The 25,404-nt window shown below is 40.1% G+C and overlaps 1 long non-coding RNA gene across 1 annotated transcript in view; it reads right to left on the reverse strand.

The window, feature by feature from the left end:
* Positions 1-9,265: 9,265 nt before the first annotated feature.
* Positions 9,266-25,404, reverse strand: part of LOC306799355 — a 140,300-nt gene continuing 124,161 nt past the window's right edge. The window contains exons 3-5 of the long non-coding RNA XR_013773587.1: positions 10,113-10,166; positions 9,879-10,006; positions 9,266-9,483 (exon numbers count right to left, since the gene is read on the reverse strand). This is a non-coding gene — a long non-coding RNA (uncharacterized lncRNA). The remainder of the gene's footprint in view (positions 9,484-9,878; positions 10,007-10,112; positions 10,167-25,404) is intronic.

The raw sequence follows: 25,404 nt of genomic DNA on the forward strand, positions 1-25,404 counted from the left end.
AGCTTAGAAGTCATACTGAAAAAGACAGTTAAACTGCAAATTCCTGTTTCCCACCTCCTGTTCCCTTGCAAAGAAGGATCCTAAAAAATTGTTTCTTCTCCCTCTGTGGGACATCTGTTGTGCTTTTCTCAGTTCATTCTCATGCAGTTCATTTACTCAAAGGATCAGATTCCCAGAGAGAGGGAAGAAGCTCCAGGTACATTTTTCTCAGCATTACTCCATTTCAACATACACAATAGCAAACATCAGACAGGCACTGCTGCTGCTTCCCTTGCAAGGCTGACTTCCCAAACACAGCATTCCAGGTTTGGTGATGCACATTTAGCAATACACGTATCAATGCTCACATGTAGCTCTCAGCCATACAGAAAACAGAAGTTATTTTTCTTTCTGAGTGCTCAGTGAAAGCATTTAAAAAATTAAAAAGGAAAAAAAAAAGAAAAAAAGAAAAAAAATACTGTTTACTGGAAATCCACCTCCATGACCTTTATAGAGTGGGTTTCTAACATACCAGAAATGTCCAAGAGACACAGAATATCTTGCCTGTGCTAAAAAGAATAAAAATTTCTTCTACAAGACCCCTTGTTTGTCTGCTGGGATGACAGCATCAATCAGTAACACTCCTCCAGGAATTTTTTCCCGTTCACAGAACAATTTCTTTGTAAATAAATACAGAGCATCCTCTGAACAATCTTCCAGTCTCCCAGATCTAGGCTCAAAGAAAATGCAAGTGATCTGGAGTTCTACATTCTACAGTATGAAACACTTCTTCAGTCTGACTAAAGCTGTGATCCTTTTCTTAGACTATGTGACTTTTATAGCCATAACCTTCCAGCATTGAAAAGATGAGGACTGTGCAATTTTCATCCTCTGACGAGACAATGGTTGTTCCATAAAAATAAAAGTGCCAACACTGTGATGGATCTGCAGCTGAGAGCACACCCTGTGTTCCATTTTAGCTCTGGTTCTCTGAGCATATCTTCAGAAATATTCAATATCCCATTCACCTTTTCCCTTCCTCCTCTCACTTTCTCAAGCTTTTGATTAAACACGTGTTCTACACTTGCAATGTGATATCTAAATGCCATCTCTCAGTGCAGCTACACTACTATTCTATTAAAACTATGTCTCCTGGCTACACATTGGTCCTTCTTCTATTAGAAAGATGTCATGGCTGCATTGAAACCTCTCCCTACAAAGCCACAGTTCTTAGGATCAGCTACCGCTGAAACTATCAGCCCCTCAACACTGTTAGGCAAGTAGCAGCTGGTTAGAGACAGGTTCTTGAAAGGTCACTGTACAGATTAACAATCAGTCAGAACCATCCTGAACTACACTCCTACTTTCTTTACATGAAAACAGAGACCAAAGATGCACACTGTCAGATTCAGAATCATCAATATATAATCAGTACTGTCACAGTCTCCACAGAAAGAAACCAAGAAAGGAAAGGTAAAGTAACCTCCACAAGGTCAGTAACATCCAGCAAAGTGTGAACCCAGAGGTAAGAATTCAAGATCTCTAATAGCTAGGCTCAATGATCTTATAGGAGTTTTTTTTCTTACCTTAATAATTCTATGATCTTTTAAAGAGGTCTCCCTGTTGGGGACAGAAAGAGAAAAAGTCATTGGTTAAATGTGACCTCACTCAAATGAGGCATCAGCCCCAAGTCCTTGTAACTTAATGGAAGCATAAACTTTACCAAATACATCTGGACCACTACATAACAAAAAAAAAAAAAAAAAAAAAAAAAAAGGAAATTGAGTTTCTTCTGATATACAAGATGCATTTAACAGTTTCCTTCTGCAGCTGTTAATATCACTTTTCTGGTAGAAGCATTAACAATACCTCTCCCATCTCAGCCGTATTCATTATTTTTCCATTATTCCATTATTATTCTGCTCTGCCTGTTTCAGTTCTTGAAAACTTATTCACCTTTTTCTTGGAGTTAATGGCATTTTTTCATTGCTATCCAACAATAAAAGTGCAATATTTATCACGACTTTTTGCCTACACCTCTGACACAAGATTTGAGCATATGAAAGCAGGGCATATGCCACTCTGGCTCATACTGATGACCTTTTTTGTTTTCACAACACATCTCCTGCTTCATCTGTAAAAACTTCCCCTTTTTTTCCACACTATCACATAACTCAGGTGCTACTTTGTCTCAGAAATGGGAAGCTTTTGACATTTACTTTCCAGTACACAGTTTCCACACCTTTAGTCATATAAGTAAGCCAACTACTCTGTCAAAATATTTTGCTCCCTGCTGTTCTCCAGCACATCTATTAATATAACACAATTGAGCTTGGATGTATAATAATTCAGTAAATAAAAACGTATTCCAAATAGTTAAACCTGCAACAAATGCGAATTAACTAACTTTGCCATGTAACACACAAAACCACTTATGCACAAATATGAAATATGCTCAGTGTTCTCCTCCCATGTTCTCCTTTTTGCTGCTCTGCAAGAGGAAGAGGAGCAGGCATGCCCAGAACTACATCTGGATATACAGAAGTCACTGCAATGCCTACCAACGAGTTCACCATACACACAGCACTCCTACAGCAGTGCAGCTCCAGAATCAATCACCAGGGAAGATTAGAACAGGGTCTTGTAACTGCCTCCTGTTACTCCAATCTTTTACTGCCTCCTCTCTACTCTCCCTGCTAGCAGGAGGCATCAGTTTCCCTCTCCTTTGGGACATGGAACTTTGAGTCAACACTTCATCTCTTCCAGACACTGTGCAGGTACAGTGTAGGAGGTCCAGCATTTCTGTACTCAAATATGCCCCAAACTCCACATTCTAGTGAGAGCCTGCAGGGACTTCATGGCCCTGGGCAACCTGGATGGAGACTCCCCCCACCCCTTGCCATGAGTCCAGCAGCTGCAGCTCAGGTCAGGGTGCACACCCAGTGCTGCCCCACATTGATTCTCACAATGGGCAGCCTGTTTCCAGCCTGCCCTTGGGCCCTTGCACCTCCACAAGCCTTGGCTCGGTGCTGGAGGGTGTGTCCTGCTGCTCCCAGGGGATGCTGGCCGTGTCAGAAGTGTCACTGACACCTGTCACCTGCCTGCCTGCCTCAGACACCTGGGGACAGCACCCTGTCCCCAAGGGCATGGCCTGCCATGGGGTCACCCTGTCTCTCAGCTCAGCCCGTCACACAGAGCAGCCCTGCTGGCATGAGGGCAAGGGTGTGAACGAAACAGCAGAGACTGTAAAGATGAAGAAAAATCGGCAAAAGAAAAAAAAAGAAAAAAACTCCAGTGAGTTCTCTCTCCCAGGACTAGCATACTTGACAGCACCTTTGAGCCAAGCATCTGTTAGCTCCTGCCTGGTCCAAGAAAACTGGCAAACCCATATCCTGCCATAACTCAGAGGCTAATGAATCCTCTAGCATTTGCTGCTGCCAGAACTCAGCACTGCCTGCCCTCTGCAGTGTTATTTTTCCCTCTAGTGCTAGATCACCCTGGAATGGATTGTTCTGCTTAGATTAACCACAGGATTGCTCATGCTGTAAATTAAAGATCCCTTTCTGTAACTTTGCATTTTCTGGTCTTTGTGCCACAAATCTGTCTAGCTGTGTTGTTGATATACCTGGCACTTGGCAAAACATTTTCCTGGAAACATATTTCTACAGCTACAGCTGTGTCCATAACTAACTTGCTGTCATAGCTTGTGTCTGTAATCCTTCTATGCTTTTTTGAAGCTACCACAGTGATGTCAAATGGTTAGCTCTCTCTTCTGAGGAGCCCTACAAGCAAAAAGCAAGGCATTTTAAAAAACTTCTATCCTCAAACTTTGTAATTCCACTATCTGGTTATAAGGTGTGGTATCTAGCACAACAATCCTAGATACCTACCCATCTGCATAAGATATACTGAACACATCAGACCCACAATTTCAGTGGCTGTCCCTTTCTCTTCTCATTTTTGCAAGCAGAGACATGACAAATCCTTGTCTCTTCTGCAGTAAAATGACTTCCCTGTAATAGGCAACAAAATCGAGGGTTGATTACTTTCTCTAACACTGAAGATTTCTCCCTTCTGACACTGGATCTTTTTTGTTCTCTTTTTTATTTTGTCTTTGAATTGCAGTCAGGACTTCCAATAGCACAAAAAGATGAATTAAATCAGTCATAAAAGCCCTGCTGGCCAGAGCAGAAACACCATACTTGACCTTTATTTCAATAGGAAAGCACTTAAATAAATAGTTTATTTTTTCCCCACAGAACTCTGCAACACAACTCTGAGCAAAACTAAATAACTTGCTTTTTCTACAAATTCAACCATTTTATTAAAAAGTACTACACGGTCTCTCTAACAGCTCACTCTGAAAGTACAAGACACAGACCACACAGCACCTCTTACAGAACATTCTCCTGTCAGTGGGCAATCTCATCCAAGATGTGGATTGTGCTGACAGCCCCACCACACACTTCTGAATTAATCCCTCCAAAGACCCACATTGGAGCAGGATATGTACTCACAAACAATCATAGGAGAATATCTTCACAGAAAGATAACCTGCCTGTCAAACCATGCCAAGGGAACTTTCTAGAGACAATCTGCCCTCTGACCCTTGCTAGCTGAGCTTAGCTCATGTTGTATTTCTGATTGCATGGCATCATGAAAAGAGGTACAGCATGAATGTGGAAAAGATTTCCATCAGACAGAATTCTTTTCATGACATGAAAATGCCAGAGCTTGTCAGCAACTCCTCCCAACCTGCACTACTCTCTCTGTCACCTAAAAGCTAGTCAGAATATAACCCAAAGAAATGACAACCAGCCCTCTAAGGATGTGGTCTGCAGACCAGCCATGATAAAAAAGCACAAGACAAGGGGAGGAAAGAAACTCTTAAATAGCTGAGAGATGACACATTTCCTCATTAGTCCAGCAGACAGCTTATCAACGGGTATTACCTTACATTTCAGCATGATTCTTGAGAGCAGGGAGTGGAGCTGCACAGGATAAAGGGGTGCCAGGGGATCTGCCATCACCATGGCAATGCAGGCATACCACTCACACCTCAGCAGCTCGGGTCTCCCTTGTCCCAACAGAAGCCAGAAAGACTTTTTCTATTTTTCAATCACCACAGAAGCAAGAGAAACTCCTCTCTTTACTCTTCGGCTGACATTATGCTCTGGATGGCTTTCATTTTCCATGAAGTACATGGGAATTAGACACCAGGGCACAGGCATGCTGGCACCTGCATCCCTTCACTGTAAGCACTGCCCTGGAGAACTCTGGCAGAGATCCACCTGTCTTAAGCACTTGGGTAGAGAAGAAATGCCTGCAGACCATAAGCAGCCTGTGACATACTAAGGAGGTGATTTGCAACCAGACAGCAAGGGAAAGTTCATAGCTATACCTTGTACAGAAAACTCAAGTATGTGTAGAAATAATAAGCAGTGAAAGAGTGGATGGCTTTCCACTGGCAAGGCTTGGCACCTCAGGTCAATGAAGAGCCAATGGAAGTGGGGACACCTGCCACAGGGATGACTTGGCACTACAGCAGTGCACCCTGGATCCATCTCTGAGGTCACATCAATGGCATCACAGGCTGGCTTCCTTACCTGGCTCAGCCTCAGCACCTGCACTAGCTGGGAGAAGGCAAACTCTGTGGACCTCTTGCTGGCTCACCTGCAATATCTTCCAACAACAAACAGCTCTTTTGTTGACTGTCAAGGGTTGCATGGCCCCTTCTTTCCCACCCCTTCTCATGAAAAGGTGCCATCTCTTCTGCCTGAAGGAATGGGGCAAAGAGAGCCTGCCTTCTGTCAAAGTGATGCCTACCCCATGTGGCATTTGTATCAGCTGTCTTGCCATCCCCAGATGGGAAGGAATACTCATAGACATGCAGAAGGTGACCTGTCCAACTCCCACCCAAGCCTTTACTCCAGACCATCACCAGCATCAGCCCCATCACTGCCCTGAGCCTCACCACCACCAGCAGCTCCCCAGAGCTGGAATTTGTCCTGCTGAGCACACAGCAGTGCTCCTGCAGCCATCCCCTTCTGCTGCCCATGCTCACCTAGATGGTTACTGTGGGAGGCCGTCATGAGCCTTGCTGAAGCCAGAGCAAGTGGCAGTCACTGCTGTCCCCAGGTCACCTGCTCAAAGCAAGGCTCATGCTTTTGGCAGCACAACTTGTCCTTGGTGAAGTTGTACTGCCTGGTCACTGTCACCTTGTCCTTCACATGCTTTCAAGCCATCTTCTTGCACATGTTTTCCCTATTCTTCCCAAAGAATGAAGGAGGGGTGATCAGTTGGTTGTCTCTGGGATTCTCTTATTTGACTGTCTTGAAGATGGGCCCAATGCCTGCCTTTTTCAAGTGCTCATGAACTTTCCTCCACTGTCATGACCTGTAAGGTGACAGCCAGCAGCCCCCTTCCACCAACTCTGTCAGCAGCCTGGTTTGCAGCTCCCTTTCATCACCTGGATTTGTGGGTGTCCACTGGGCTTGGCCATTCCCTAAGTGTCCCTTCTGTAGGCAGTGCTTTTTATCACACACTGCTGGCAGGCTTGGCAGCTGGGAGGCTTGAGGACACACCTTACTGCTGGGAGCTGAGGGAAACACAATTCTGCAGTTTATTGATCTGGTTTCTTCCTCCTAATGACTCTCACCACCTTATACATGCTGCTGGAATTTTGCCTCTTTTCTGAATTGGTCAAATACATTTCCTTTCGAAGGAGGAGAGAGCATTTAATCTCTTGGGTAACAACACATAACTCTGCTTCCCTTCTACTCCTTTGAAGCTGCAGTGGTGTCTGAACAGTTACGTCTTACTTTCTCCCACTTCAGGATGGTTGCAGAATTCTTTTTTACCACCAGTACCCCTAGCTACTCCCACAGCAGTCTTACCTGTTTATCATGAAATTCTGATGTCTCTTTCATTATAAAAAGGTTTTCCAAAAAGCATAATATTGAATTTTAATTCAAACTCCTTCATTATTTCTGACCAGTCTGCAAAGATCAGAGCTGCTATCTTAAATTAACTATTTTTGCATTGAACTTCTAGACATTGAAACCATTTTCTTCATCCTGTACTCTAGAAAATCATCCTTTCCAACTCCCACACGCACTTCACTGTTACTACTTTTGGTGTTCAAAACAAGAAATGCGTTGTGTCAAGAACAAATAGAGCTTGCTTTCCCTCTACCTTGCATCCCTAATCTCTTTGGTACAATACAAACCATTCTCAACTCCACTACCTTCTTCCTGAATATTAATGATCAGGAAAATGTCAAAGCTGGACTGCTTTTTTAGCTGTGCTCTTCTTACTTTGAAACAAGATAGGCATCCTGTGCACAACATTTTCTCAGCTTCATATTTATGTACATGTAAATAACAGAATATGGACAGAACAAGATGGGATTAACAACAGGAAAAATATGCTTCTGGGCTCAGATGAATCAGACTTTTAGTAAGATACTGGAAGGTTCTTGGAACTAGAAAAGTTTCCAGCTCCATTTTTTTTTAGAAAAGACAAATTAATTCCACATCAGTTACTTTGCCTCCCTTTTTGTCTTTCCATGCTGAAAGACACACATGATGAAATTTTTATTCCCTAGTCACACATACTGCAACAGTAGCATTTCTGGAATTGTTCAGCAGTATAGCCTCAATATTTTGAGGGACATTGATCCCCTAAAGTTGGTAAAATAAATACCTTAGTTTTGGGAGCAGATTTCAAAGTTTCCCTCTGAACAACATGTGCTCCCACACAAGAAGAAGAAAGTGTTTTAAAAAATCAACAACAAAAAAATCAAACAAAAACTCCCAATACCCACATCCCTCCAAGAAAAAAATCCTCCAAAGTCTAAAATTACTAATCTTTACGTGTCTAACACAAGCAGGCACACAAAAATTATTTTGAGATTATGGTACAACTTGGGTAGCTTATAGTTTACTTTTTAGAAGCTGCTTCTTTGATTCAAAATGCACAGAAAATGTTCTGTGCCCAACCATACACTTTCCAACACTGAGCAACTCATTACCTTACCTCAGAACTTCAAGAAAACATTCTCATCTTTGAGAAGAAAAATGAAAATCAGCAAACAACAACTTAGAAACCATTACTGAAATACCCATAGATCTTCAGATTAAATCCAAGCTCTCATTTTATCTTCAAGTGTTCAATTGCCAACAAAAGAAAGAAAATAGAGGAACACTCACAATAATGCTAAAAGAATCTGTTTCATCCTTCATATTTAACTCACCTAGCTTATGGAGGTTTTGCACTAAATTGACAATAAGTTGCTTTAGTGAAGTTATCTTAAAAAAAAAAAAAAGTAGCAGGCAAGGAATATGTATGGTGTAAAACCGGATTTTTTTTTTTCCCTGTACTTGGAAAAAAATTTTGAGAAAAAAGATAAAATTGGACTGGTAAGGGTTTTTTGCCCTGCTTATGTGGATGATAACTTACACATGCATATTGTTGTAGGGGAGACTTTTGTGAAAGGAATGGCTCAGAAACTTACTGCAACATTGGTCACTGCTGCCAGCTCTGCTTAGAGACCTCAGGCAGTAAAAGAAGATTCTAAAATCCCTTGCTCAGCTGACAATCAAGACTACAGATATGTAAGAATTCTGCAAGTCTTGACAATATTTAGATGCATGAGAGTTATTTCTGAACATCCACAGAGGTACCAAAAAAATTTCAAGTAGACTATCTTGGACTATTGTTCATGTGCCGACACAAATGAGAAATGACGCATTCTTTTGCCTTAATCCTTGAGAACTCACTCTTGTCATAAACATCAGAGCTCATTCAGTATTTCAACAACACCCACGTCCCAGAGATTATAGTTTTTTTTTGTGAGTTCACAAGGGAGGTAAAGGCATGAAACACTGCCATCAAAAAAAGAGCTCTAACTCTGGAAATAGGATTCAGAAGTTCAACTCCTTCCTCATTTCTTTTCCATAAATAACTATTCCTCACGTAAAGCCTAAAAATATTTTTTCATAATACAACAGATTTTAAAATGGTAGCTTGATCTCTCTGAAATTTAAGTGTGGAAGGAATACCATTTAGCAGTTTCAATAGAAAGACATTACAAAACAATATAATCCATTTCAGGTTTTTGGAGTATGTAAAAGTAGAACTTTTGTTACAGTATTAATCTAACTCAGTACAGCACCCATGAATATATTTTTGCTGTTCAGATTTCTATTGAAAACTTGAAATTCCCTACACAATTTAAATAGTTAAGAACACAAAAAATATCCTATCTTCACTATAGCAGCACAACTTTAAGCTCTCCTAAATGTGGGTATAATTTAAATGCTGGTCCCTTTGAAGTCTTTATATCCTCTTTCCTCCAAAAAACTGTTGAGTTTTGATCATAGTGAATTAAATTAATTTAATCTATATGGTAGATATTTATATGAGGCTACTTCAGTAATTTCCAGATGGCAGTCTTTAATCATTGGAACACTAAGATTCCCTCTTTCCCTGCAGTGTCAACCTCTGCATGAAAGAAAAAAGGAAAAAGGAAAAAAAAAAAAGGCCATTCATTTTAAGATACTTTAGCTTCACTTTGAAGCACACAAAAATGTTAGTTGGATGATAACACTAACAGCAAAGGTGGCGGTTTCTATTCTTAGCATTCCATGTATCACATAAACTAACTCATATCCGGCTTATTTCTAGGACTTTGGCCCAAGCAAAGCACATATGTCACTTTGCTTCTCACAGTTCTTGCATATGTCACATACACAAACTTCTATAAAGAAGATAGCCTGATACAGCTTAAGTAAAAAAAAAAAAAAAAGTTTCTCTCAATTCAGTCACCCTTCTACTTGGAATCCAAAGCTTTTGCATTCAGACTGCCAATAAAATTCAGAGCTACATACATCATTTACCTTCAAAGCAGCCCATTTTTTTTAAATGGGTATTGTCCACACTTAAGGAGGAGGCTTTTCTGATTAAACATCATGGATCACTGGAATTTCAACAAATGGGGTTGGCTGTGGATATTAATTCAGTCTTTCTGTGACTTTGGTTACAGTGGAGAAAGACCAGAACAATTTATCACAAGGTCTCAAATGAAAGCATGTCAATTAATAGTTGGGTACATCCCATACAAAAAGTCTTACATTATTTAACATCAGTGTTTGCTGTTGCTTCAGTTTCTTGTTTCCCAAGTTTTCCTATAATCATGGGAACAAAAAAAGACTGATGAAGAGTCTAGAGGACAAGTCATGTGAGAAGTAGCTGAGGGAGCTGTGATTGTTTTGCCTGGAGAAAAGGAGGCTCAGGGATGACCTTATCACTCTCCACCTGTCTGACAGGAAGCTGTAGCCAGGTGGGGATCAGTCTCGTCACCAGAGCCACAAGCAACAGGATGAGAGGAAACAACCTCAAGCTGCACCAGGGAAAGTTCAGGTGGGACATTACCAATCTCTGCATTGATAGTGATGTCAAGCACTGGAACAGACTGGCCAGGAAAGTGGTTGAGTTCCATCCCTGGAAGTATTTAAAAGATGTGTAGGTGTGACACTGAGGGACATGGTTTAGTGCTGGACTTGGTGGCATTGAGTTCACGGTTGAACTTAATGAATGAAAGGGTCTTTTCCAACTGAAATTATTCTTTGCCTCTTTCTTTCTCTCAACAATTCTACAGATTCCGTTTTCTTTTTGGAAAGACCACTAGAGCAGAAGAGGGAGTTGAGGAGCAGGGGGTGGAGAGCTAACAAAGGGGATGAACTCAGCTTCCCTAAATGCCCAGGCAATCCTGCACTACAAAACAACTGCAATAGCTGCCCAATGGAAGAAGATAAAACAGTGTCCCACTTTTGGATAGGTATTACTCAAGAAAAAGCTTGAAAGAACCAAGTACCAATTCTTTCCTCCTGTAAAGGCTTTTAGATTTTCGTACACAAAACAAAAATAAAAAGACTTCCAAAATTTTCACACAAAACATTCATTTCATTCTGAAGGGGGAAACATAAAAAGGAGCAAATAAATACCATTATTAACAATTTAGTCTTATTCTTAAAGAAAGGTCATGGATGAACTACACTGAGTCACATAGTAAACCTGTATTCAAGTATCTCTTGCTTTCTCTGAGCAGTTTCTGCAACAGTCATGCTTTTGGAAAGTCTTCACTGATTTTTGGAAGTCCCACATGAAGTTTTGCAATTATCCTTTCTTTTCTTTAAAACTCAAATGAGTTTGCTCTCTTACTCCATTTTCTCCATAGATACAGTAAATTTTCCTATTCTAAAACTTTCTCGAGCCTGTCAGTGTAAAAACACCAAAAATCAGATTCACCTGTATATTAACAGAATAAAAGAGTTTGTTGGAGGCCAGGAAAATGCCTCCTATGTTCTTCACTCAGCAAAAATCCTGCAGATCCTGCAACACCACATTATTTATCTAATGCCATTTGTCTCAGATCTTGAGAAGTTGGTTTAAAATCCCATCTTCTAGAGAGCAGAATCAAGTGTAAGGGTATCTTTCATTCAGAAATAAGCCAATGCTTTTTTATAATTTAATTTTGTGAAGAGTTTGGCTATATCTAGTAGAGGAGATAGGAAATTCTAAAGTCTTTCATATTACTTGATTTTATACCAAAACTATGTGAATTTTTGTTATTCACAAAGATTGTAGATGGCAACATGGAACAAACTATATTAATTTATTATTGACTTGCACCATTCTAGGTTCACTGCCAGCCAAAGGGTCAGCAGTGGCTTGAGGTGCAGTCAAGCTGTCTGCCTAAACTTTGTATCCACTGAAAATCCAGACACTTTCCTACAGTTTTGCCTAAGCTTCTGAGAAGCCTTAGAGCAGATCTGCCTGCCAACTCTTGCCAAAGACAAAACACTCTCAATTACAAAGAAATTCAGTGTTACTCTCCAATGCCTTGTGGAAACACTGTTGAACAGTCCTGATGATGCATACAGAAATTAAATCTTGCCTCCATAAGGGCATTCTCTCCATGGCAGAAATTAAACAGAAAGAAAGAAAACCAGCCTAATTTCTTCTCAAGACAATAGAAGAGATAGGAACTAGGGATATTAGCAGGGCCATGGAATTCTTATCTCTGCATTTCACCTTTCCTGGCCCCTCTAGTTCCAGGTGCAGCCATACCTTAACATCGACTCAGGAACTTAGGTGGGATGTTCAGCAATAGACATGGGCTGAGGTTCTTTCCTATTTCCTTGTCATGAGAAGATCATCTGAATTTGTTTTCATATCGCTCACTAGAAATTACAGGCAATATAAATACTAGAGTCTAAGTGAGCAAGGAGCCAGCAGATAGCAGCCAACATAATGAAAAAAATACCAACTGAACTGGAAGTAGTCATTCATTCATGTATTTCCAGTGTAAGATGAAAAACTGTGCAAACTACAAGCTCCACAAAGCAAATGTTACTCCATCAATGCCCCAGGGAGTAAAAGGTTTGGCTGAAAAATCAATAAAGACCAATAAAATTATTATAACAACACAAATAAATGGCTCCATGAATAGGCACCCATTTAGTGCTTAATATTGCAATATTACATTTTTGTTACTCTTCCACAGAAAAGCTACGCAATACTAAAACAGGAATTTTTTTTACTGTGTGAGTAACCATGAACTGGAACAGGTTGACCAGAGAAATTGTAGAGTCTCTCTTCCTGGAAATACTCAAGAATTTTCTGGATGCAATTCTGTGCAATGTCTGATTGCCCTGCTTGAGCAGGGAGGTTGGAGCAGATGATCCCTTCCAACTTGACCCATTCTGTGATTTTCATTCTTTCACCATAAACTTTTTAAAACCATGCTTAAGTTAAAAGCCTGGACCACTAATGAAATTAGAATGAGCTCTGATGACTGAAAACATAGTCTATCCATCCTTTTCAGCTGCCCATTGTTGTCTACAACAGATGCCTGCCATGACTGCATAGCCAAGGGAAGATCTCACAAGACTCATTTGTCCTCATCTATGAGTAAAACCAGCCAGCTTGATGTTGACTGTGCTCAAGCACGAGCCTCCTGCATCAGCTCAGATTATAATATCAGCAAACCCAGATGGTGCTCAGATGCTGCTCACCACCCAGCCCAGCCTGCTTTCTGTTCCTCCTGGTGAACTTCATTTCCTTCCCAAGCAGGCAGGCACAGCCTTGCAGGGCCCAGTTCAACCAGAATGGTCTGAGTTACCCAGCAAGCTCACATGGGCAGAAACCCCTGTGTGCCCAGCCTGTGAATGAATGCCTGACCTCAGCTTTGAGCAGCCTCATCCAGTGAATAGACCCTTGGAATCAGAGTAGTTCATGGGCTGCTTGACAGGAGCTGATGGCTTCCTAGTATGGAAAGGACCAGTACCATTCCCAGTCACATCTCCTCCCAGCCTTGTCCTACATGGGACAAAATCTTTCTGCCAGCTGGCAGGGAGGCATGCAGCCAAGAATTGGGAAGAGCAGATCTATCTCTTTTAGTGACTAAGTGCTAGTAGGCTAGCCCAGCCCCTTTTGGCCTGGTGTCTTATGTCTTGAGGTGAATTGTTCTGTATAAAATACAGTGTATTGTCATGGCAATAAGAACAACAGAGCATGAGAAGTTCTGAATCCACAGAAGAGCTGCTTTTATCTGTATTACCCAGAGGCCCAGTTAGGCTCAGCCCTCCTCATGCTCTTTCCCATTCTCTGGATCCACTGGAAACTCCTCTTTTAGAAGGTCTGCCTCTCTATGTAACATTTTCTGAACAGTACTAGGTGTTTGAAACTCCCCAAAACATCTTAGCCTCCCTCAGTTACAGACAGGACAAAACTTGCTGTCCTGGGGAATATTTGCCATTCTCAATCCATTGGTGGCTGAATCTGGCATTGCTGTTTGTCAGAAGACATGAATATCAGGAGGAATAAATGCTATCCTGAATGCATTTTCTGGCAAAATTATTAGCTAATTAATAGTATGTGCAGCAAACAAAAAATTGTTCCGCACATGGTATTTATAAATTACTCTCTGCAACTATGAATCTGTCACACTAACAAATCAGTTAATTAAGTCATTTAGTGATCAGAGCCAGGAACTCAGATCAGAGACTGCTGAATACTGATGTAATCAGCAATTCAGTTGCTGCACAATAGCTCAAAACATACAATTTTGCACCTTGGCAAAACTCAACATACTCAGCTATGAAAAGGATGCCTTGCTTGCTTTACAAACATCCTACACATTTAAATTAGCCTTGTGAATAGGAACACCTAAACATCAAGAGTTTCTCCCAAACACAAATCTTTTAAACACTAGTAAGAGACATATTTCATGAGTAGATTTAACTCTTCTGCACAGTTCCAACCTGGTAAAATGCCATATATTTTCCATATGCTAATTATTCTCTTGTAAGGCCATTTGATGGAAACAAACATGTTTTTCAAGTAAATGGATAACAGTCCTACATATGTGAAAGTTAATAGTACAAATTTTTAGGCTATATAATCTGAATTTACTGTCAGGAGCACACTGAAATCACCCAGTAGTAAAAAAATACCCAACTCCCCCCACAAAACCTGGAAGTTTATCTCCTGATGACACAGTAAGGTAGATACCACTGCAGAAGTAACTGCCAGAAATTCTAAGCAGAACAAAATGAATGTGCTGCTGTTGGTTGTCAGTACCATGCCCCACATCTGAGAGCAAGAGAAAGGGAAGTGATACCAGTGGCCTTGCAGCAGCCAGAGGTGGTGATAGGGTGGTGATGAATAATAATCCTTAGTATGGCAGAACATATGCTGCAGGCTTGTGGTTTCACTTCTATATCTACCCTTCACAGGCAGCAAATGATGTGCATGTGAGGCCGTGAAGGAACAGAGATGCACGGGAGATTTGGCAGATTTCTTGTCTTCCCCTCATACATATCCTGGTGTAGGTCACTCCCAAGTTTCATTAAGAGAAATTCAAACCACAAGGGCTGTGATATGGCCCCCCATTAGCTTTCTGTGTCTGCCAGCCAGAGGCACTGACATTCCCAAAGCTAACTGAGGAGCACTGGATTTCACGCCTAGGACATGGCCTGAAGACAAGGATTTGCACTAACAGGGTCACAGCAAACAGCTCTGCTGGATTTGGGTAATACCCACCTCCAATGTGGAAGTGTTCAGCCAAAGCTCTCTAACTGGGGAAAATGGAGGGGGTGGAGTGATAAGACAACTAATATAACTTCTTACAAGTGTTGCTATTTACACTTTTATACACTTTATACAGCTTCTGCTGTCTACAGGGGAAAATCACACTGTTTATGTTCACACATCTAACTTAGGTGGTTCAGTGATAAATCTAGACTTTCTGGCCAAGGAAACCAGTTTCAGAATAGGCCTGGTTGTTTTGGTATATAATCACAACTGACAAACCAACACAAAAAGAAACTGGGTGAACAATTTTTCAGCAGTGCAAAGCTTTAAATCCTCAGAGAAATAACATTTCAACACCTACTTTATTCCACATTACACCTCTGACTTCCTGTGCCAGTTACATCACCTTCCTTCAGAGGCACTGTTTCTTCTGCCTCTGCTTTCACCACCCCAGTCAGCTGGTCCATTTTCTGTTCTTCAGCTCCCCAGGCATTTTGGGCTTAACTTGCTGGGTGCTCTAGTGACATCTAGGATCTAAAAGGATCTCTGTGAGGAATAAAAAGGACCATCCCATCCAGAAGGTAGAGAATGTACCTTGTAGCAGAGGCAGTGCTGCCAATCCTGATCCATTTACAGGAAAATGGGTTATCAGAGAAGGGGGCTTCACTAAACTACATGGACCTCTCCAGTCTCACTGGTGGGATGGTCAGAACTCCCACTTCAGGCATCTAAGCAGAATGACTCAGTTTAGAAAGTGTTGCTAAGACCTGTCAGCGTATCTCCCTATCAGAGCAGGATGTCTCATCTCATCTAATTTATTAATGTTTCTCAAATTTGATTAAATAACCTAAGAAAATATCTCTTGGAGAGCATCCCACTGAAGTACACATCACAGTTGGAGATTCTCTGCATCTCACATTGTGATTGACACATTCCCAGTCTTTCTGTGACAAGAACCTCAGGTTCTGTTCTCGTTCTCTAGAAATTATCTTTATCCCTCCCCATAGCTATACTCTTTCACTTAAAGACAGAACTTTTCTCTTTTCTCATATCATTCTTCTATGGAAACTGCTTTCCCACCCTTTTGTGAAGGAGCATGCTGTGACTCTAGTGATATGATTAGTTATCTGCTTACAGGACACCAAGCAATTGGTATAAACTGGACAGAGAATTCACTGTTCCTATGATCAAGGAGTATTGAATCTTGGAAATTTATGCTGTGTTTATTTTCTTGTTGCTGCTCTGAAGTGGGGAGACACTACCCCTTCTTGCAGAGGCACAGACCTCAGACTGCAGCCATACCTAAATGACTGGGGTCTTGCAAAGTGTCCCACAGTTTCAATCCCCTTGATGTCCAAATCAAAAGGCCTAAAAAAAAAGACACATCAGAAAATGCTGAGTGCACAGCTCTTGTCTCAGAAGTCATGAATGTTCAGGGCTTGCAGCTGAACTTGAGAAATGGTCCTGGTTTAAACATACCAAGTGTGATCAATATCTTCTCTGAAACTACATCAAGCAGTTCCTGAGTTCTCAGGGTATGTGTGCGACTTTTGAGTTTAGGTCACAGCACTGGGTAGCTGACAAATATTACATGAAATATTCTCCATCCCACACTCTTCAGAATTAATTTTGTAAGAGCCTTTGCAGTTTCTATGGGAGATGGTAAATCCACCCCTGCTCTGCTCACCCTCGGGTGGTCTCCCACTTCACTCTACAGAGGATTCCACCTCCACTTACTGCTGTTATTTATTCATTCCCAGTGGAAAGTGAAAGGACTTCACTCCCACCTGAGACAGAAACAAACAAGCCAAACAACATTCAGCATGATTAAGAATTGTGGTCTCTTTTATCCAACCCAGAATTCATACTGTTGAAGATGAGCAGAATGCAGTTCTGCTGTTCTACATTCAACTAATCCAGGTTTGTGGAGGAAAATTTCCCTGGAGAGGAATCACATATAGAATGCTATAGTTCTATGCAGTGTTCTTCTTTTCTTTTTGTACTATGCCTGGAGTGTTTATATGCTAAAATCATCTGACAGCACAGCCTACTGACTGTTCTCTCCATCAGACAATTAACTTATATTCCTGGAATCTCATTGAGAACTGGGAATCAAAAAATAATTTGAGACAGTTTTCAGAAATTTTCATCTGTGGTTTGATGTTCAGGCTGTGACTCTCGTATTATTTAGCCAGGAAGATTTGGCTGCCCCTAAAGCTGTAGCTGAAGGAATAACCAACAGCACCTCTGCTATCCAAGGCAAAAATTCCAAACCATTTCATTTGTATTTACTGCTGCAAGTGTCAGACAGAGAAGCAGAGTAACCAATTAGCTGAATTCTCAGCCTCTTTCTCATACGTGCACCAGCTCAAACTCTGGGGGTATAAATCAAATTTCCATAGGCATATCCTCAGGAGCATGCCACTTTGCATTTCACAGAACCTTGAAGCCCTACAGGCAACATGAAGACAAAGCTGATTATTTAGAAGGAAGAAGTATAGCAGGAATTTTCTCCACCACAACTTTAAATGGTCACACAGGGGCTCCAGGCAGTCTAGATCTGTGCAAGCAAATTCTCAATACAGCCAGCTCTGTACCACTTCAAATGATACCCTGAAACACCTAATTCTGTTCCAAACTACATTGTTGTAGCTGGAATTCTCTCCACTCTTTCAGTTTATTTGGAGTTACTAGCTATTTATTCTGATATACTTTAACACTGGGCAAGTAAACAAACAGGAATTCATTACTGTGACCCTGTACAAAATCCACCCTTGCTGTTTTCCTCAGAAGCTAGATTTGTGGTTAAATTTTCAGTACCCATAAATATTTATAACAGGCTTTCAATATTTTTTCCAACCATATCTCTTAGTTTTTTATGTTACTTGTATTTTCAAGGTGATTTCTCACTTGTAGAAGCAGGTCAGAAAAATTCCTTACATCCAAAGAATCATTTGGCAATTAGAAAACTCTATCAGTGACCACAACAGAAGATTCCTAAATTACTGATACGTTTTAGGAAAAAATGTGGTGATAATTTTAAATTATTCCAAATTAAATAGGAAGAGAATTTAACTTGATCAGATTAAGTAATGCATTGTTAAAAAAAAAAAAAAAAAAAAAAAAAAAAAAAAAGAAAAAAAAAAAAAAAAAAAAAAAAAAAGAAAAGAAAAGAAAACAAAACCCCCCAAAAAACAACAAACAAAAACCTTAAAGAAAGGCCACAATATAATAAAAGGAATAAAAGCCATAGGAAGTTAATCAGTCATGGAAGACTCATTTTGTTCCTTCCTAATTTTCATCTGTAAGTTATAAATGTTAATGAAGCTACTAGACGGTTTGCTGCCACCCTTAAATTCATTACTGTTAGAGAGAGAAAAGAAGTGGAATTGAATAAAAGTCAACATTATTTGAATGGCATTGTCACAACAGTAACACGACACAACAAATTTTCCCTGCAAACTACTGCTGCTATAAGATAATAAATCCTGGAGTTACCCTAATTAAAACCAGATGAATAAGAGTTGAAAATGACAGAATACTTGTCCTCTGCATTCAGCTCAATCAACAGGCACACTGGAATGACAGAATGGGACCACAGACAAAATGCTGTGTTCACAGCCTGTCAGAGACAGGGCAATCTTTCCATTTCTCTCTCTGCTCTCAGTCTCAGCCCACGGCACACCTCTGATGGAACTGTCTGCTAAGTCAACTCAGCTCTATTTGGAACAGCAGCAAATACTTCAGAACTACAGGCAAACAGGCAGCTCCATAATAGGCCACAAAATATCTTAAACCATCATAATTTTATTTTATTTGTTACTTCTAAAGTGACAAAAGATGGCAAGTCAGAATTGTATATATTTGACAGCCAGTTAAGATCTGTCTGTGTACTTCTACAAAAACAGTTTTTCCCATAAAACATAATTCCTGTTACAGTAACAATTTTACTTCACTTCTATGTTTCTTTATTTTCTTTTTTTTTTTTAATTTTCCCCCTGAATTTTGAATTCACAGTTTTAGTGACATTAACTGTTTCTATCCAGAATCATTGCAATGCTTTCCTTGGGAAACCTAAAAATCAGCTTTTACATTCAAATTTTCTTTCAGGGAAAACTTCTGCCTTCGCAATTAGCTGTTCTTAGCTGAGAGAGTAAAATATTGATTAAAGTTCTCAACACAATTTCATGCAGCTTAGTTTATAACACCTCCTTCTGAGAAGCACTAATATTGGTCTGATACACAGACATTTACATTACCAAAGTCAATCATTGCCTTCAACAGGCTCTAGAGGAAAACTTCAAGTTTTCCATTTAAAAGCTGTAGCACATCTTCCTATTTTTCACACTGATAAGAGTGAGATAAGAAAAATCTAAGGCTGTAGAGAAATGTAACCCATGCTGATATTTATCAAAATATTCTCACTTATCATGGAAGGAGTCCATTGCTTTATACCTGCTTAAATTAAGACAGTACTTCTTGAAGATGCAAGATTCACAAATATTACATTGAGGTAATTATATCAGGTGCTACATCTTTCACAGGGTTTTACATGCCTCTGTTCACTCCACCTGCTTTCTGACCCACCTATGAAATCGTCACAGTTCTTATGACCAGATTTAGACTCAAAATGAAAATATTCAAATTATGTTTCTCTCAGTACAGATATCTTTCCTCAAAATCCTGTGTAACATAAATCATAAGAAAAAAATCTGTAATGGATGAAACATTTGAACATCTTGAAATTTAAGGTCCATTTGGTAGGAGCAACACTTAATTTATGGGTTGCTTTTATTTCTTTTCCCTTTCCAGCTGCATGTGAGTTTGTCATAGGCTCTAATAGTGTCTGCTGATGTCAGCACACAGTTCCAGATCAAGCCTTACCATCTAACATAATCAGCTCAGAACTTCTCTGTTACACTCTATTATCTCTCAAGCTTGATGAAGTTCTGCTATCATTACCCATCTCATTTTATGACAAATGGAAATTATTTTAGTAATCACTTCTGCAGATCTTGTATTCACTCTCTCCAAAGCTTTTAATTTCTTAAATATGGAGATGGGTATCTGAAAATTTAGTATCGGTTTGTTTTTCTCAGCTAGGTTTTCAAAAACTGGGAGGCCTAGAAAGGAAAAATACCAAGCAATATTTCACTCCTTTGGATCAGACTAGACTGAAAAGCTTGCACCAAGCTGATTCACATTCAGAAAACCAACCACAGAAGTCACTGCATACTCTTTTTTTCCAAGTATCATCCCATTCATCAGTGCTAGAAACCCTGACTCCATTTCCTGTTGAGGTTGTTTCAAGTACATGGAAAGGTTTTTTTTCCAATAAGGCCAGTGCTGAAATATATCATGAAATCACAAAATAATGTAGGTTTGGAAGGGAGCTAAGGAAGTTGTTCTGTTCAACCTGTTGCTCAAAGCAGGGCCAGCTATGAGATCAGGCAAGGCTGCTTAGAGCTCTCTCTACTCAGGTCTTGAAAAATTCACAGGGCAGAGACTACACAAGCTCACTGCGTATTCTGGTCCACTGCTAATCATCATGATGATGAAAGAACAATTGCTTCTATCCAGTTCTATCCTCTCACATTTCAATTTATTTCTCCTACCTCTCAATTTCTGATCATGAACAGCTGTGAGGAGACAGGATGCATCTTCTCAATGATCTCCTCAAAGGTACTGAGGAAGGCTACTTTTAGATTTCTCCAAAGCCCTCCTCTCCAGGCTGAGCTCCCCAGTTCATTGAGCTTTTCCTCAAGGGTATACCCTCCAGCCCCCTGACTCTCTGATGACCATCTGCCAAGTTTATTCCACTTTGTGCTTTGCTTGTGTCAAATGGCCCAAGACTGGTGGAGTAGATGTGGGCTGACAAGAGCTTAGTAAAGAGGGAATAAACAATCCCCTCAGTTTTCTGACTGTGCTCCTCTTTGGTGGGGCATCTTCCTTAATTCCTTTCCCTCTCCCTCCAGGCTGCTCTATGATCTGAGAAATGCTTATTAGACCTCAGACTGGATGAATTGCACTTGGGCTGAGCTCCTCTTGAGTCTCTCAGAAATACTGTCTGTTCCCAGGGAAATAGTGCTGTCTAACAAACTCCCGTTTGTAAAAAAACAGCTTTGATAACTTATTTTTCTTGCTTGAATAACAACCTGAGTGAAACAATTTTGTTATTGAACTTACAAAGAAAGTTACGGACCCAAATTGCAGATGGAAAATTACTGTGACTAAAGTCCACTCTTTTGCAGCCTTATAAACAGTGGTCCAAAAGGAGAGCCTTTGAAATCCCCTGGACCTCCATGGGCTGCAACCTCCCTCTGAGCTGGACACCTCTTTCAGCCAGAGCACTCTCAAGTTTGCTATACTTGGAAGATTGCCAAAGAGTGATGTTGGATCCTGGGCTCATACTCCTCAAGATTCAATCCTTCACACACTGAGAAGATGCAAAGGCATCCAAAATCAGTATTTCACTGAATTTGAGGGGAGTTTTTCACAGGTAGCTTATATAGATTCTTCATGTCTCCACGTAGGCAAGTGTACATATGCTATAGCAAAAGAACTAGGAATGTTGCTCTCCCAGATTCTGAAGTACTTTAGATTTGTAAGTTACTGTTGTGCTATAGCAAATTCTATATGAATCCTTTGCTAAATTACCTAACTCATTATGGATTAAGGTTAAGCAAGCTAAGTTTAACTTAATTGCTGTTGGGTGTAAACTGTTCTTCAAGTCTAGGCTCAGTTTAGTAGACAAGAGTCTACTCTGAACCTTGTGACTCAACAGGAGGTTCTTCCATATTCCTTTTGATCCTTTTCCTTTCCTATCCTTTTCTCTTCCCCCAGCCTCCACATAGTTAGTTTGAGATTTATTTTGGTTTGGATTGATTGATTTGGGATTTTTGTTTGCTTTTTCTTGGTGTGCTTTAATCATCTAATAAGTAGTCGAGTCGTCGAGTCCACTTTGCCAATTAACTTTCTCTCGATTTATGTTAAACCTGCTTTTGTCCATACCTTTGCAGGCAATTCTTTAAGTGACCTTAAAACACTAATCCTCAACATTCTCTTACTACAGCTCCAGAAGATTCTGCCCTTCTGGCTGCCAAGGCACTCCACTGACTCATATTTAGCTTGCTGCCTACCTACAACTCCAGATCCTTCACACCAGAGCTTCCAGCCCATGCTGTTACAGAAGATCCTTCCTTTCCACAAGCAGGACTTTGAATTTGTTTTTGCTAAATTTTTAAGGACCACATCACTCCAACTTGCCTAGGTTGTTCTGAATGGCAGACCTACCATCAATCATCTCAGCTCTTTCCAAATTTGGTGTCAAATGCTAAATTTGTGAGAGAACATTATTGCCTCTTTTAGGTCAGTTACTGGAAATTGATTAGTTACTGATTTTAAGCATGTTGTCTTCTCAAAGATAGTAGGTTTCTTCCTTGGAAGGAATCGTAAATGCAGAAAAATGCACTAAGTTTTTGAAAGGCAGTAGTTCCTAGATAAGGCAAAAAATAAATTGCAAAATCATTTACTGAAATAACATCCAGACCTCTTAATTCTTGTTCATTTTGGTAATTATGTTATGTTTGGCAAAGAAGAACTGATGCTTGCAGACTCAGCAGTTACTTCTGGCATAAATACACAACACAAGGCACAGAGAAGTGCTACTCACCTTTCCAGTCTTCAGCCAAACAAAATGTTGCTGGAACATACCATTCCCTCACTTTGCCAATAACAGAATGTTGATAGCAAAAAATATGTCTAATTTTGTTTTCCTTTAGGAATATCTCTTCAGCTGAAGTAATAAAACCTAGACACATATTAAGGACAGAAAAATCTCCTTGAACCACAATACACAGAGGCTGTCTTCTGCCAAAAGAAGCAATTAGGGAAATGATATAGTGAAAGATAACCATGAAGTAACCTCAGGAGATTCCATTTCATTTTAACACCTTACCTTTACTTTTTTATTGTGCTACAGAAGCATCATATTTAATTGGTGGCACCTTACAATGTTTATCATTCTTCTATTTTCCCTTTGTAATGTCACAAAGGGTTTTATAAAGCAATATACAAAATAGACATCACCTTTTAATGCACAGAAACCCCCACTTGCAACAGCAACAGCACATCTAAACTAGTTCACAAAGGACATTGCCAACAACTCTCTTTCTCAAGCCATCTTATCTTTTCCATGGCAGAACAAGAGTTGAATTGCCAAGCAAGTTGTGATTGTGTCTTGCATAGAATTTTTTTTAATTTATCTTCCCCAGGCATTTTTCTACAACTGAAGGAACATTTCACAGACAGTTTAATAATCTGGAACCTAGATTGGCCTGTCACTTCCAGATACTCTGGGACATTCTGATCACATAATGCATTTTTTGCCTCTTTCTGCTCCTGTCCTTTGTGTGTTTGGGCTGAATATGTTGTGTGACAGAGTCTCATATATGTGGAGGTGGCAGACAAGCAATAAGACTTTTTATTGGAAGCTTTTTACAAATCAAATGACCCATGAAACACTATTCCTCCTGAGATCTGAGATCTTCCACCACTTCTGACACAAAAATGCATTAGCCCTCCTGAAATTACAGTACTCATGAAAGAAAAGAAAAAAAAAAACAAGCTCTCTTCTACTTAGTCATTCCAGGCTACAGATTAGGGAAGTGGCAAAAAGTATAGGGTGCATCAGTCACATTATTGGCAACAAACCAGCTTTGTTGAGATCCCTTTCTCTCATAAGGCACAAGGAAACAGCAGCAATGGTATCTGCAAATTACAGGCAGAATAGGATACCTCTGGTTTCTCCTCCTCTCCCCCCAGGAACAAAGAAAACCCCAGCAGCTCAGACAGTGCAATTCTTCAGACTTCCAGAGAAGATTCATTCAGTCACCTGCTGGGTATAGTAATAACCTTAAACTTCCTCTTTATAAAGTGTCTACCCAGAATGAGCTAAAATACTAAGCAGCATACTCCAATCCCTTCCAGTCACATTCATCACACTCTCCCATTAAAAGAAAACAAAAAAAACCCAAAAACCCCCCAAAAAACAAAACAAAAAACAAACAAACCAACCAAAAAACCCAACAAACAAAAAACCCCAAAGAACAACAAAAGCCAATGTTGTAAGACTTTAGGGTCTTTTCTGGCTGCCAGCAAAAGTAAACAGAAATATAAAATTCTTATCTGAATGTAATTAATAAAAATTGCAGGTCTTTAAAAAGGTGATATGAGGTTACCTCGGAGTGTGTTACAACTGCAATTTTTTGCTGGAATAGCATTTTTCTTATATAGACCAAAGTCTGGGAAATACTAAAATAGACAGACTGTCAAAGAGACTGTCAGCTTGGCATCACAAGCAAATTTGTGCATTGTGATTCCATAGTTAATGTGTGATCCCTGCCCACACTGGAATAAAATAACAACTCCATGCACTTTGCTCACTTGCATGCCAAATAAAAGATGTCCTTCAAGTATATGTTGCATTTATATATTAAAAGTTCAATCACAGCACTTGGATGTCAGCAACATGAAGTTACTGCTATTCTCAGAACTGGTGCATGGTAAAACATTACAGGAAGAGGCTGGGTCAGAAAATGTATATGCATTGAACACTTATGTCTCTTTGAGAAATGTTGCTGTAAAGATACACAAATCTCTGAGATCACCAGTATTGTCTACAATTCAAAATGTTTGTTGTAGCAGTATTTCAATCACCAGAAAAGGCCCAGACCTTGAAAAAAGTGGCACCCTGCCTTGCATCAGCTGCAGCCCAGTGGCTTGTGATGAATGACATTTTCAGTAGCCAACCCTGTCAAACACCACAGTGAGTCAGCAAGATGCAAAGATGAAAACCTACTGAAACAGTATGATATGAGATGGATTTTCTAGAAAACTTCTCTAATGAGTACTGTGCTGAAATGATAAAACAGAACTGAAGGATGTGGTGAATATGAAAAAGGGCCCAAAGGTGAGGAGACAGAAGAAGTGCAGCAGTGTGCAGACAGCTACCAGACTGGGTGATAGTCTTGGGTAAAGATAATGAATACAAAGAAGGTTTTGTTCCCACACTGAACAGCAGACAGCAAGAGACATGAGCCAGATCTGCACCTGCTAACTTTACCTCAGCAGCTGGTACCTGTGTCAGGGGAAATGCCTTTAATGTATATGAACCTACATATATTGCACAAGTGGCCTAAATGTTGAGAACAGTGAAGGGACAAGCAGTGTTTGATTCAGTCCTTCATGAGCTGCTAATCAGAGAAGGGAAAGAAGTGCAACCAATGGAGTGTGATTGGTGGGATAACATGACTGATATCCCAGCTG

This window comes from Erithacus rubecula (genome assembly GCF_903797595.1).
Source record: "Erithacus rubecula genome assembly, chromosome: 3".
Taxonomy (NCBI): domain Eukaryota; kingdom Metazoa; phylum Chordata; class Aves; order Passeriformes; family Muscicapidae; genus Erithacus; species Erithacus rubecula.